The 12,094-nt window shown below is 37.2% G+C and overlaps 1 protein-coding gene across 7 annotated transcripts in view; it reads right to left on the bottom strand.

The window, feature by feature from the left end:
- The window catches only part of TANGO6 (transport and golgi organization 6 homolog), a 233,101-nt gene that overhangs the window by 124,002 nt on the left and 97,005 nt on the right, over positions 1-12,094 (bottom strand). The window contains exon 15 of one of the 7 annotated variants that reach the window (XR_008994011.1): positions 9,284-9,405. The exons of 5 other annotated variants lie outside the window; for them this stretch is intronic. The gene's annotated coding sequence lies outside the window, so the exon portion shown is untranslated. Of the gene's footprint in view, positions 1-9,283; positions 9,406-12,094 lie in introns of those variants that run through there. One more of the 7 variants, XR_008994010.1, reaches the window with a different exon arrangement.

Below are 12,094 nucleotides of genomic sequence, written 5' to 3'. Positions count from 1 at the left end.
TCCCTGTTGGCAAAATGTGACAATGCATATGTATTTAGCTCTATGCAAAACAGTGAAGAAGTTCTTGGAAGTACAAAGTGGACTTAGAGATATCCTAGCATAAGAAAAATGTCGGTGGCTAAGAAAAGGATAAATGAATTGTTTCCTAAGGGAGGGAAAGAAAAAAGCTTCCAAATTCTGAAGAAGCCCATAGCAAAAGTGAATTTGGTAGTAACTGCAATTCTGGCAGCCACTGTATTGCTGATATATTAGAAGGCCTAGTATATATTCTAGATTTGTAGCAATCATAACTACTTACTCATCAGGAGTTCCCAATTCAGAAATCTGATGTTTCTTTTTAGGAATACTGTATAGTATTGACCTCATAATGGAAATCAGTGGGAAAATGAGATTTGCTTTATAAAATTTTGATCTGTAACTAGCTTTTCTGCAAACCATCTATTACTAAAGTCCCTTCTACTGTCATTTATGCCTATTCTCTCTCATTAATCTTTAGCACAGAACAATTACTTACTTCTATCAACATATCCTGCTATATACTTTACAACCAAATGAGTCTTAATTTCCTCTCTGTAGCAGACAGATATTTTGGTTTCACACAGCATCTAGTCTCTCTTCTAGTAACAACACCTGGTGTTCCTTCAGAACTATCCCTGCCCTACTCTCAGTTTATGTGGTTTGAGCAGAGCTAAAGACCCACTTTCTCTCTTTTCACATGTAAACTCATATTCCAGGCTGACTGGATAGTCCAGCCCATTTCCCCACAATGACTGGGTCAGGAACAGGGAATGAGACTCAGTCCTGGAACACACATTGGAACTACTGGGGAAGATAAGCTTTTTTTTTCTCCCGCCATTGAAGTTATTAACCTGGAGCTCCCAGTGCCTGCCAGACGGAAAAAGCCCACCCAAAAATGGTGCCAGCACAGAGAGCAGTCAAGCCAAGAGTGGGAAGGAGAAAGGGAAGAGACCTGATGTGCTTTAAGCCTCTGGATCCAACTGTACTTTCACCCACTAGAATCTTCGGACACACAAGCCAATAAATATCTTTCTATGCTTATGCCAGTCTGATTTTTTTTTCAACCAAAGGAATCTAACATATCCTTATTCAGATTTTTAAAAATTCAAAAAAAATTTTTTTTAACTTTCCCTATCATGCCAAACTTTTAATTCCATCAGGGAGCTTTAAATTCTCCCAATGTTGCATTAAAAGGTTGCCAATTGCAAAGTACAATTTCCTTGCTTCCCACAGGCCCATATTAGCATCTGTTTATCTTCCTGCTGGCCTGCTCCACAGACTGCTGCCAAATGGCCCTCTGACTAAATTTTACCTTCTAGGATACAGTTGTCACCTGAGAATGTATAAATCCCTAGAGAACAAGGGAAGCTCCCTCCTTACTTGTACACCAGGCAGTGAAGAGAGTCACATGTAATGGCTAAGACTGTGTAACAATTAAAGGGAGGAAATTTCATGTGGTTGTTTTTGTTTCCTGTTTTGAAAAGTTTTCTGAATTTTGACAACTGAGGAAACATGGCCATAACCCTCACATGACCCCAAACCGTGACTTGATTAATTCCTTTGTAATTTGAAAATGGGGTAATTTCTGGGTCAGCACAGGCTTCAAGGCAACACGACACATCAATCCCTTTGGCAATAAGAACCAAATGATTGTGTGAGAGATACCTGCTTCTCTCTGATCATAGGAAAATTACTATGCATTTCAAGATGTGGTATAACAGATAAAATACATAGAAGGTAAAGGTGAAGCCCAGCTGGCAAGAATTCATGAAAGCATTCTGATCTGTGTTTTGGGGCAAAGATATAGGAAAATTAACTCAAGAAAAAATAAAGTACTTTACGCAACAAAATGGACAGTCAGCTTTGTAAAACAACTATTCTTTTTCCCCCAAACACTTCCCTTACAAAGCCATAAATATATTCTGGTCGAAACAGTGCTGACCAAGATGATCCCTCTGCATGCTGCTCAGTGACTGTGCAGACCTGCCAAATGGTCCAAGCAGTGCAGGTGTAGCCTCACTTTACACAGTGCTCTTGCACTGCAGAAAGACATCTAATTCAAAGTGTCTTTGCTGCCTGGCTCTATCCCAGGAACCTGCTGCACCACCCCATTTCAAAACCAACCTGCCTCATTCTCCTGGGCAGATAATAACCTCCCTCCCCAAATACCCACATCAACCTGGAAAACCACCTGCTAACTCAAACCCCTCAGGTATTTCTGTTGACAAAACTATAAGAAATTTAAAAAAACTATATACTGTGTGATTCCATTTACAAGAAATGTCCAGAATAGGTGAATCTTTGGACAGAAAATAGATTTAGTGGTTACCTGGGGCTGTGGAAGGTGGGGAAAAATAGCGAGTGGCTGCTAATAGATACAAAATTCCTTTGTGGAGCAACAAAAATGTTCTAAACTTGGTGATGGTTACACACTGTGAATATACGAAAACCACTGAAGTGTATACTTCAAATGGGTGAATTGTATATGTGAATTATGTCTCCAAAGGTTATTATAAAAAACTATAAAAATATATCTACCCTTTTAAGCTTTTAGAATAAAAGAAAAAAGGGAGAAAATAACATAGCACATCTTACATGTAAAGGGAAATATACTGTCAAGAGCAAAGTATCAGCTTCCTTTTGTGTCTAGATCTGTTCTGGTTGCCCTATAGGGTGAGAGTAGAAAGAGGAAGAACTACATTTGTTATTTGAATGGGAAAAAAATCAAATATTCCACATTTCATAGATTCTGTCTTGTATTTGTAAGAAAATATATTACATTTAAAAGTCTAAATTATGTGGTCAGCCAGAAAGTCTACTCTAGGAATTTATCCTAACAGATATACTAGCACAAACAGAAAATTACTTATATACAAAAATCATCACAATAGCACTATTTGTAATAAAAGAGATTGGAAACACATGAAATGTTCATTATTAATAGAGGACCAATTAAACTGTGGTCATCCATACAACAGAATATGATGCATCCATAAAAAATAAAGAAGCTTTCTAAAAACTGTATGGAATAAAATCTAAGATATGCTTTTAAGTGAAAAGCAAGGTGCCAAACAATGTGTATAGTATTCATTCAATTCTTTGGTGTTATGCTCAGTAAAAAAGCTAGATGGAGAAAGACTAATACCATATTATATCACCTATTTGTGGAATATAAAAACAAAGCAAAACACAGGGAACAAAACAGCAGTAGACTTATGGACAATATGAAGCGACTAGGGGCTACCAAGGGGAAGGAGCTGGGGCAGGTAGGGAGGAGGGTGAGGGGGATAAAGGGAAACAATAATTCCCAATCATAATATAAGTTGGTCATGGGGACAGTAGTACAGTATGGAGAATATACTCAATGATTCTGTAACATCTTTCTATGTTGACAGTAACTGTACTAGAGGGGTTGAGGATTTAATAATATGCATAACTGGTGAACCACTGTGTTGTACATTTGAAATGAATATAAGATTGTATATCAATGATACTTTAAGAAAAAAAAGAAAAAAAATAATTCAGTCTTTTTTAAAAGACAACCTCTTCAATAAATGGTGTTAGAAAAACTGGACAGCTACATGCAAGAGAATGAAACTGGATTACAGTCTAACTCTACACACAACAGTAAACTTGAAATGGATCAAAGACCTGAATGTAAGTCATGAAACCATAAAACTCTCAGAAGAAAACATAGGCAAAAATCTCTTAAGCATAAGTATGAGCAATTTTTTCCTGGACACATCACCCTGGGAAAGGGAAACTAAAGCAAAAAAATGAACAAATGGGACTACATCAAATTAAAAAGCTTCGGTACAGCACAGGACACCATCAGTAGAACAAAAAGGCAACCTATAGCATGGGAGAATATATTCGTAAATGATTTATCTGGTAAAGGGTTAACATCCACTCATATTCCTCAACACCAAAAAAACAAATAACCCTATTAAAAAATGGGTAGAGAACCTGAACAGACAGTTCTTCAAAGAAGTCATACAGATGGCCAATAGGCACATGAAAAGGTGCTCCACACTGCTTATCATCAGGAAAATGCAAATCAAAACCACAGTGAGATATCACCTCATATCAGTTAGAATGGCCACTACCCAAAGACAAGAAATAGCAAGTGTTGGTGAGGATGTGGAGAAATGGGAATCCTCGTGCACTGTTGGTGGGAATGTAAATTGTTGCAGCCACTGTGGAAAGCAGTGTGGAGGATCCTCAAGAAACTAAAAATAGAAATACCATTCAACCCAGTAGCTCCACTTCTAGGAATTTACCCAAAGAAAACCAATCCCTGATTTGAAAATATATGTGCATCCCTATGTTTATAATACATTATTTACAATAGCCAAGATATTCCCTAAGCAACCTAAGTGTTCATCAAAAGATGAATAGATAAAGCAGCTGTGGTACATATACATAGAGGAATATTATTCAGCCATAAAAAGAAACCCTGCCATTTGCAACAACATGGATGGATCTAGAGGGTATTATGCTCAGTGAAATAAACCAGGCAGAGAAAGACAAATACCATAGGATTTCACTTATTTGTGGACTATAAAAACAAAGCAAAACAAAATGAACAAAACAGCAGTAGATTCATAGACACTGAGAAGTGACTGGTGGTTACCATGGGGGAAGGGTTGGGATGGGTGGCTGGGGAGTGTGAGGAGGATAAAGGAGCACAAAATTCTCAAGCATAATGTAGGTTGGTCATGGGGATGGTAGTTTAGCATGAAGAATATAGTCAATGATTCTGTAACATTTTTCTGTGTTGACAGTAACTGCACTAGTGGAGGATTTAATAATATGGGTAACTGTTGAACCACTGTGTTGTATATTTGAAACCAATATAAGATTGTATATCAGCAATATTTCAATTAAAAAAAGATTTCAATCCTCTGTGTACAAAGGGGAAATACACGTTAATAACATATTTCTGGAAGGATACACAAGAAACTAAAGCTATTAGATGCTTCTGGGGAAGGTTATGGGGTGATTAGGGGATATATAAGAGAGAAGAGATTTTTTATTCTGTTATGTTTTTGGATCTTTTGAATTTTAAACCATGTAATATATTACATATCAAATATAAATAAATAAAATATAAGTTTTCAAAAAATCAGTGATAAGGGGCCTAGTCTTTTAAAATAGAATAGCCTCTTTTAGAAGTGAAATGTAAAAAATTTGTGGTCAAAAAGTGGCAGAATGACCACAGATATTTATATTCTCTTCCTCCTAAAATCCCACTAAAGTAGCAGTTAAGGAATAAAAAAGATATACAGCTAAAAACAAGGATAGAGAGAATGGGAACGGTGTTAAAGGTTGAAGTCTAGGTAAAGAGAACAAAGAACAAAATAATATGAATTTGACAGAGCTGTTGGACCATTTGAAAAAAATTATCAGTAATTACATATATAATTAGCAAATGTACACTAAAGGAAGACAGAATGAGGCTCAGCAATGAATAATATCAATATAGTCAGTTGTAAACACTGCCCAATGATGTAGCCAAAAATCGTGATGGGGAAGTGGCAGGAGGAAAGGGGATATAGGTGTGCGTGTGTGTGCGTGTATGTGTGTAATGTGCTAAATCCTCAACCAACACAAAATAAGTAGATAATGTCCAAACTATTTTAAATCAAGAGAGATCTGTGCAGGCATTTTATTTATAAACAGGGAAGGAATTACTAGAACAAACTACATAAAGAGGGATCGAAGGGGAACGACTATTACCTCTGGGGACTGGAACTGTGAGGGGCTAAGAAGTGGGGCAGAGGATAAGCTTTTTGAGTCTTCACTATGTTCAAAGCAATTAATAAAAATAAGTTCATTTTAAAGACCAGAAATATGATAAAATGTATTATTGACCTTGGGGAGGAAGCTCTAGTTTGAAAGAACAAAGGTGTTTAAGAGGAGTGAAGCACAAGACAATTATCCTTCTGATTACAAAAAGGTAATCGTCCACCTGTGACTGTCCTCTCTTGTAGCTCTAAGACTACGGTAAGGAAGATAGAGCCTGAAGAAAGGGAAAATACTACCTTGCAGCAGGGCACTTCAGTGGTTACATTTGAGACCTCTCATTATGATGAAAACTAACAATAATTCCAGCTCCAAGAACCCAGGAAGTTGCACAAACCGGAGAACTCAGTTATTAAATCAAGGAAGCATGGGGACTCAACTGAACAGCTGAACTGTATTTCTAATTAGAGTGAATGATAACATCTAACATGCCGATTTGATGTTAAGTTTCTTTAAAGCTCCAAAGAAGTTGTTAAGTGTGGACAAGCCCCAACAAATTTATAAAGATTCAAGATGAGTGAGTGTTATTCAGGCCTGAGAATAAAACAGGGTTAGCCTAATAAGCTGTGACAGCTACCAACTATAGATTTGTAAGACCTGTATCTAGCATCTACCTCTTTAAATCAGGACCTAAGTGATATATTCGAATGCTAAAATAATGCCAATATAATTGCTTGAATTGTTTTCTAATTCCCATTTTGGAAGGGAATAAGTAAAAATGAATGAATAATCTGTATTTACTGTCAGTTAACTATACTTGCTGGAAGCCATTTGGATCAAGAAATATTATTATAGTAAATAAAAACCTAATAGCAGGAACAGTAAAACACTCTAACATTGATTGAGTGTTTTCAGTATGCCAGGCTGGGCTTAGGCACTTTACAGAGTCATCCACTTAATGCTCCTTTGAGGTTGGTTCTATTATTATTCCTAGTTTTACTGAGGGAGAAGTTGAGGAATAGTGGGGTGAAAAATACGGCCCAAGAGCACAGAGCTGCCACACGGCAGACCAGAATTGTAAACCTGTACTCAGGTACCCCATGGCCCATCTGGCACCACTAGAAGAAAACAGCTGTCAGAACAGTACCAGCTTGGCAAACCTAACCCCAAAGACAGCAAACATTACATTTTCAAGTGTAAGCCTCGCTCCATAAAGGTTACTTTCTGTTGGACTCCAAGGCCAGAGGAAGAAGAGGCATCCCAGCTTTATACCTAGTTGGTATGTTTATTTATTTAGCATGTGGAAAAGTGAGGTACTGATGTTAATGAAATTCACAAATGATCCTAACTTGAGATGCTGCTAACATTAGTGGATGACAGAGGAGCCATACAAAAGGAAATCGAAAACTTGAATTTGAATGAGTTCCAGTTCTCACCCAATGATTTTCAAACACCTCCACTCCACTTGCTACTGCAAGCCCCCTAAATCTTTTATTTATCTAATAAAATAAAACCCCAAACAGCACCAAAAAGCTTAGAGTCTACCTTGTCAGTGCTGCTCTATCGAATAGCTCCAGGTGATAGAGAGGAAGGAGTACGAGAAAAACAAGGAACTGAGAGAAGCAGCCTCAAGAACATCACGATGATCAAGGGTTCTGCTGTATGTACAGCAATGTGAACAAAGCTGCCCTAGTGTGACCACAGCCATAGTGAGGAAGGAAGGAAAAGAAAGCAGCAATTACAGCTGCTTTGACAGTAATCACTGCCCTATGCATTCGGAGAAACTTACATTTCAGCTGATCATGGTGAGAAATAAAGAGGCAGGATGTCATTCATGTAATTCTCTTTACGTAGTTTCCAAAGAGTAAATAAGTTTGTTATTCTCTTTATGCTATCAAAAGAGACATTTACTGGTAAAAAGAAAAGAGTGGCTTCTGGTTTCTCAGGGAAGAGTAAATGGTTCTTTTAGTTGAATCTAGGTAAGAAAATAAAACCCTTTACATCTCCTAAAGACCAGACCCTAAGATGGGTGGTCCCAGTAGAAGGAGTACCACCTCAACTTTGGATTCTTTTTTTGCCTAAAATTTCTACTGGCACTTCACCTCAAGCCTATGCAAAGAGAAGCTGCAGAGTCAGCAAAGCTGAGAGATGCGTCAGGCTCTCACTAGTTTGAGAGCCAAAGGCTCCCTGGGGAGCTGTCACCTGGCCTGAAGCTCTGACAAGCCAGGGCGGATCTTTTACATTCTAAGTGTCTTAGGGCTACGAGACTTGCTCTGTGCTTTGGGCACTGAGCAATGACACGGGCAAGATATATACTCTTCCAAAATTCTCCTTTTTCCCTTAGTTAAGCCTAGCAGATGTCCTGATGAGATGATTAGGTAAGTCTTTGTGATAGGTGCTCCAGGCTAGGACTGGCTTAGAAAGAGTGATTGTTGTGAAATCAGTAACCGTGACATGTAGGACTTATACTGTAGTTTTATATGGAAACCAGGCAGAGCTACTACAAATTTCCCCCAAAGAGCTCCTTCTCCCCTTAGAAATACACATACACACAAAAACACTCAGCCATCCATTTTGGGGAGTGATCAGACCTAATCATGGACCCTCTCAGGGTCCACACGGCCCTCAGGTTGAAATCCCTGGGCTAGGTAGGGCACCTGTAAGTAGAGGGGAAACGAGGAAGACTCAAAACATGTACTTGCACAGTCAAAAGAACTTGACTGCTTTTTTTCCCCTGATGCTATAAATATAATACATGGTCACTGTAAAAAGAATTCAAATACTAGAGAAAAGCATGAAGAGGAAAGTAAAATAAAACTCACCTGTGGAAGGTTTGGGAGGACTGAGGTGTGAAGACTGAAGGGAGCCAGTTTCTTTTTAAGGAAATGAAAATGTTCTAAAATTGACGGTGGTGACATGCACAACTCTGTGAATATACCAAAATCTATTGTGTTATACACTTAAGAGGGGTGAACTATATGGTACATGAATTCTATCTCAATAAAGCTATTTTTTAAAAATAACCTGAAACCTGAAATCAACACTAACACTTTCATGGTGGACAACTCTGTTTTATTTTAATAGTCATCTATTTATGGGAGGATGAAGTGGAGAGCTTATTTCCCTAGGTGGCTTGGCTTTCACGCTAGATAATCTGAAGTGGTCCGATAACACTAAAACCTTTAATAGTAATATTATTACTTAGGATGGTAGAAATATAAAGGATTTCTTTTAAATTTTACTCAGTTAAAAAGAGAGGATAAGGAGCCAATTTTAAAAAACCAAATCAGTTATGAGTATATATAAGTACTCTGCTGCTATGGCACAAATCTTAATGTTTGGAAAACAACTTTAAAATAACAGCAATGGAAAGAATTCTTTGATGCATTCAGATATTAATAGGGTGCCTATTATGTTGCCAGATACTGTTACTACATGACACAAATGCAACAGGGCAGTGCTTGTCTCGGGAAAGAGACAAATTAGGCAATGATTACAAAACAGTGTGGTAGTACTTTACCTTTGGGTGTAAAGAGCTCATGAGGAGACAGGAGTAAAAATGGGTGTGGGGTGGGGCTTTCTGGAGAACGGTCCAGGTGAGCTACCTGCAAAAGCCCCAGATTCTTCAACTGAAGACTGCCCCTGGGACCAAAATCTATTTGCAGAATTATTCAGTGTAGAAATTCCACAGTCTATTTTAGACAAAACTACCAAAAGCACCCACCTCCCATTTATACTCTTAGGGTAGATTCCATAGAGAGAAATAACTGACTCTAAGGGCCTAACCATTTTCAAATCTACATTCCAAAACTGTTCTCATTACTTTTTCTACTAAGAAGGCCACAAAGTGTGCCAATTACACTACATTTGGCCAGCACTGAGAATCACCATTAAAGGGGGGAAAAAACCTGTTTTTTTTTTAAATGGCACCCAAAAAAATTGCATTTCATTATTATTTAATCTACATTTCTTTGCTTATTAGAAAAGCTGCAAATGTATTATTTATATTCCTCTACTATGAATGGCCTATTTGTTTTTTATCCATTTATCTACTGGATATGTCTCTTATTAATCTCAATGACCTCTTTGTAATAAAGGCATTTACTGTTTGCTTGTCCTTCTTGCAAAAAATAGGTTTATTGAGAGATATAATTCACATACCATAAAATTCACCCTTCTAATGTGTACAATTCAGTAGTTTTTAGTACATTCACAAAGTTGTGCAACCATCATCACTAACTCCAGAACATTTTCATCACTCCTTCAAGAAACTTCCTACCCACTAGCAGGCACTTTCTTTTTCCTCCCTACCTCCCCAGCTCCTGCAACCACAAATCCACTACCAGTCTGTATAGGTTCATGATTGTCCTTTTTGTCAGAAGTCTTTTTTCTTTAATTATACTTAGCATTTTAATTAAGGTTAAGCTGTTGAGTTGTGGGTCAACTCAAATACATTTATTTTTGGTTGTTTTTGACATGAATGACTTTTAAACCTTTAAGAGATCAAATCTATAAATCTTTCCTTTTTGACTTCTCCATCTGGAGACTAAGTATTGTCTCTCTGTGCTGCATTCTGTGTAACTTTTTCCTTTCCACTTTCTAGCTCATTAATTGTCTCTTCAGCTGTGTTTGCTAGAAAACCCATCCACTGAGTTTTTTATTTTTGTTATTTTACTTTTTATTTTTAGACATTCTAATTGCTTTTTTTCCATCCAAATCTGCTGTATCAGTTTTGGTCGTTTCTTACCCCTGAAGATATTTTAAAGTCTTGTATTTCTTTGAATATAGTAAGCCTGGTTACTTCATAATTTGTGCATGACATTTCCAACATTAAAGTCTGCTGGAACCTTGTTTCTTCTTGCTTGGTTATTTTGTGACTATGTAGAAGTTTTTGTTCATAAGTAAATGTATAATAATTATTAATCAAATAATTATTGTGGGAGGGGGGATTGGGGAATTATTTCTTAATGGTTATAGTTTCTGTTTGGGGTGATGAAAAAGTTTTGGAAATAGTGGTGACACAATACTGTGACTATATGGTTAAAAGGGGAAATTTTATGTTCCGTATATTACCATGTTAAAAATTTCTTTAAACTATTAAAAAATTTTAAAGTTAATAATTTTACAGAATGCAATGCATTCATTCTAGGAGACTTCAACACACCACTCACTCCAAAGGACAGATCCACCAGACAGAAAATAAGTAAGGACACAGAGGCATTGAACAACACACTAGAACAGATGGACCTAATAGACATCTACAGAACTCTACATCCAAAAGCAACAGGATACACATTCTTCTCAAGTGCACATGGAACATTCTCCAGAATAGACCACATACTAGGCCACAAAAAGAGACTCAGTAAATTCCAAAAGATTGAAATCCTACCAACCAACTTTTCAGACCACAAAGGCATTAAACTAGAAATAAACTGTTCAAAGAAAGCAAAAAGGCTCACAAACATATGGAGGCTAAACAACACGCTCCTAAATAATCAATGGATCAATGACCAAATCAAAATGGAGATCCAGCAATATATGGAAACAAATGACAACAACAACACTAAGCCCCAACTTCTGTGGGACACAGCAAAAGCAGTCTTAAGAGGAAAGTATATAGCAATCCAAGCATATTTAAAAAAGGAAGAACAAGCCCAAATGAACGGTCTAATGTCACAATTATCGAAATTGGAAAAAGAAGAACAAATGAGGCCTAAGGTCAGCAGAAGGAGGGACATAATAAAGATCAGAGAAGAAATAAATAAAATTGAGAAGAATAAAACAATAGCAAAAATCAATGACACCAAGAGCTGGTTCTTCGAGAAAATAAACAAAATAGATAAGCCTCTAGCCAGACTTATTAAGAGGAAAAGAGAGTCAACACAAATCAACAGTATCAGAAACAAGAAAGGAAAAATCATGACGGACCCCGCAGAAATACAAAGAATTATTAGAGACTACTATGAAAACCTATATGCTAACAAGCTGGGAAACCTAGGAGAAATGGACAACTTCCTAGAAAAATATAACCTTCCAAGATTGACCCAGGAAGAAACAGAAAATCTAAACAGACCAATTACCAGCAACGAAATTGAAGAGGTAATCAAAAAACTACCAAAGAACAAAACCCCCGGGCCAGATGGATTTACCTCGGAATTTTATCAGACATACAGGGAAGACATAATACCCATTCTCTTTAAAGTCTTCCAAAAAATAGAGGAGGAGGGGATACTCCCAAACTCATTCTATGAAGCTAACATCACCCTAATACCAAAACCAGGCAAAGACACCACCAGAAAAGAAAACTACAGACCAATATCCCTGATGAACG

The sequence above is a fragment of the Manis pentadactyla genome, chromosome 15 (assembly GCF_030020395.1).
Source record: "Manis pentadactyla isolate mManPen7 chromosome 15, mManPen7.hap1, whole genome shotgun sequence".
Lineage (NCBI taxonomy): Eukaryota > Metazoa > Chordata > Mammalia > Pholidota > Manidae > Manis > Manis pentadactyla.
This window is presented reverse-complemented; position numbering and strand designations above follow the sequence as displayed.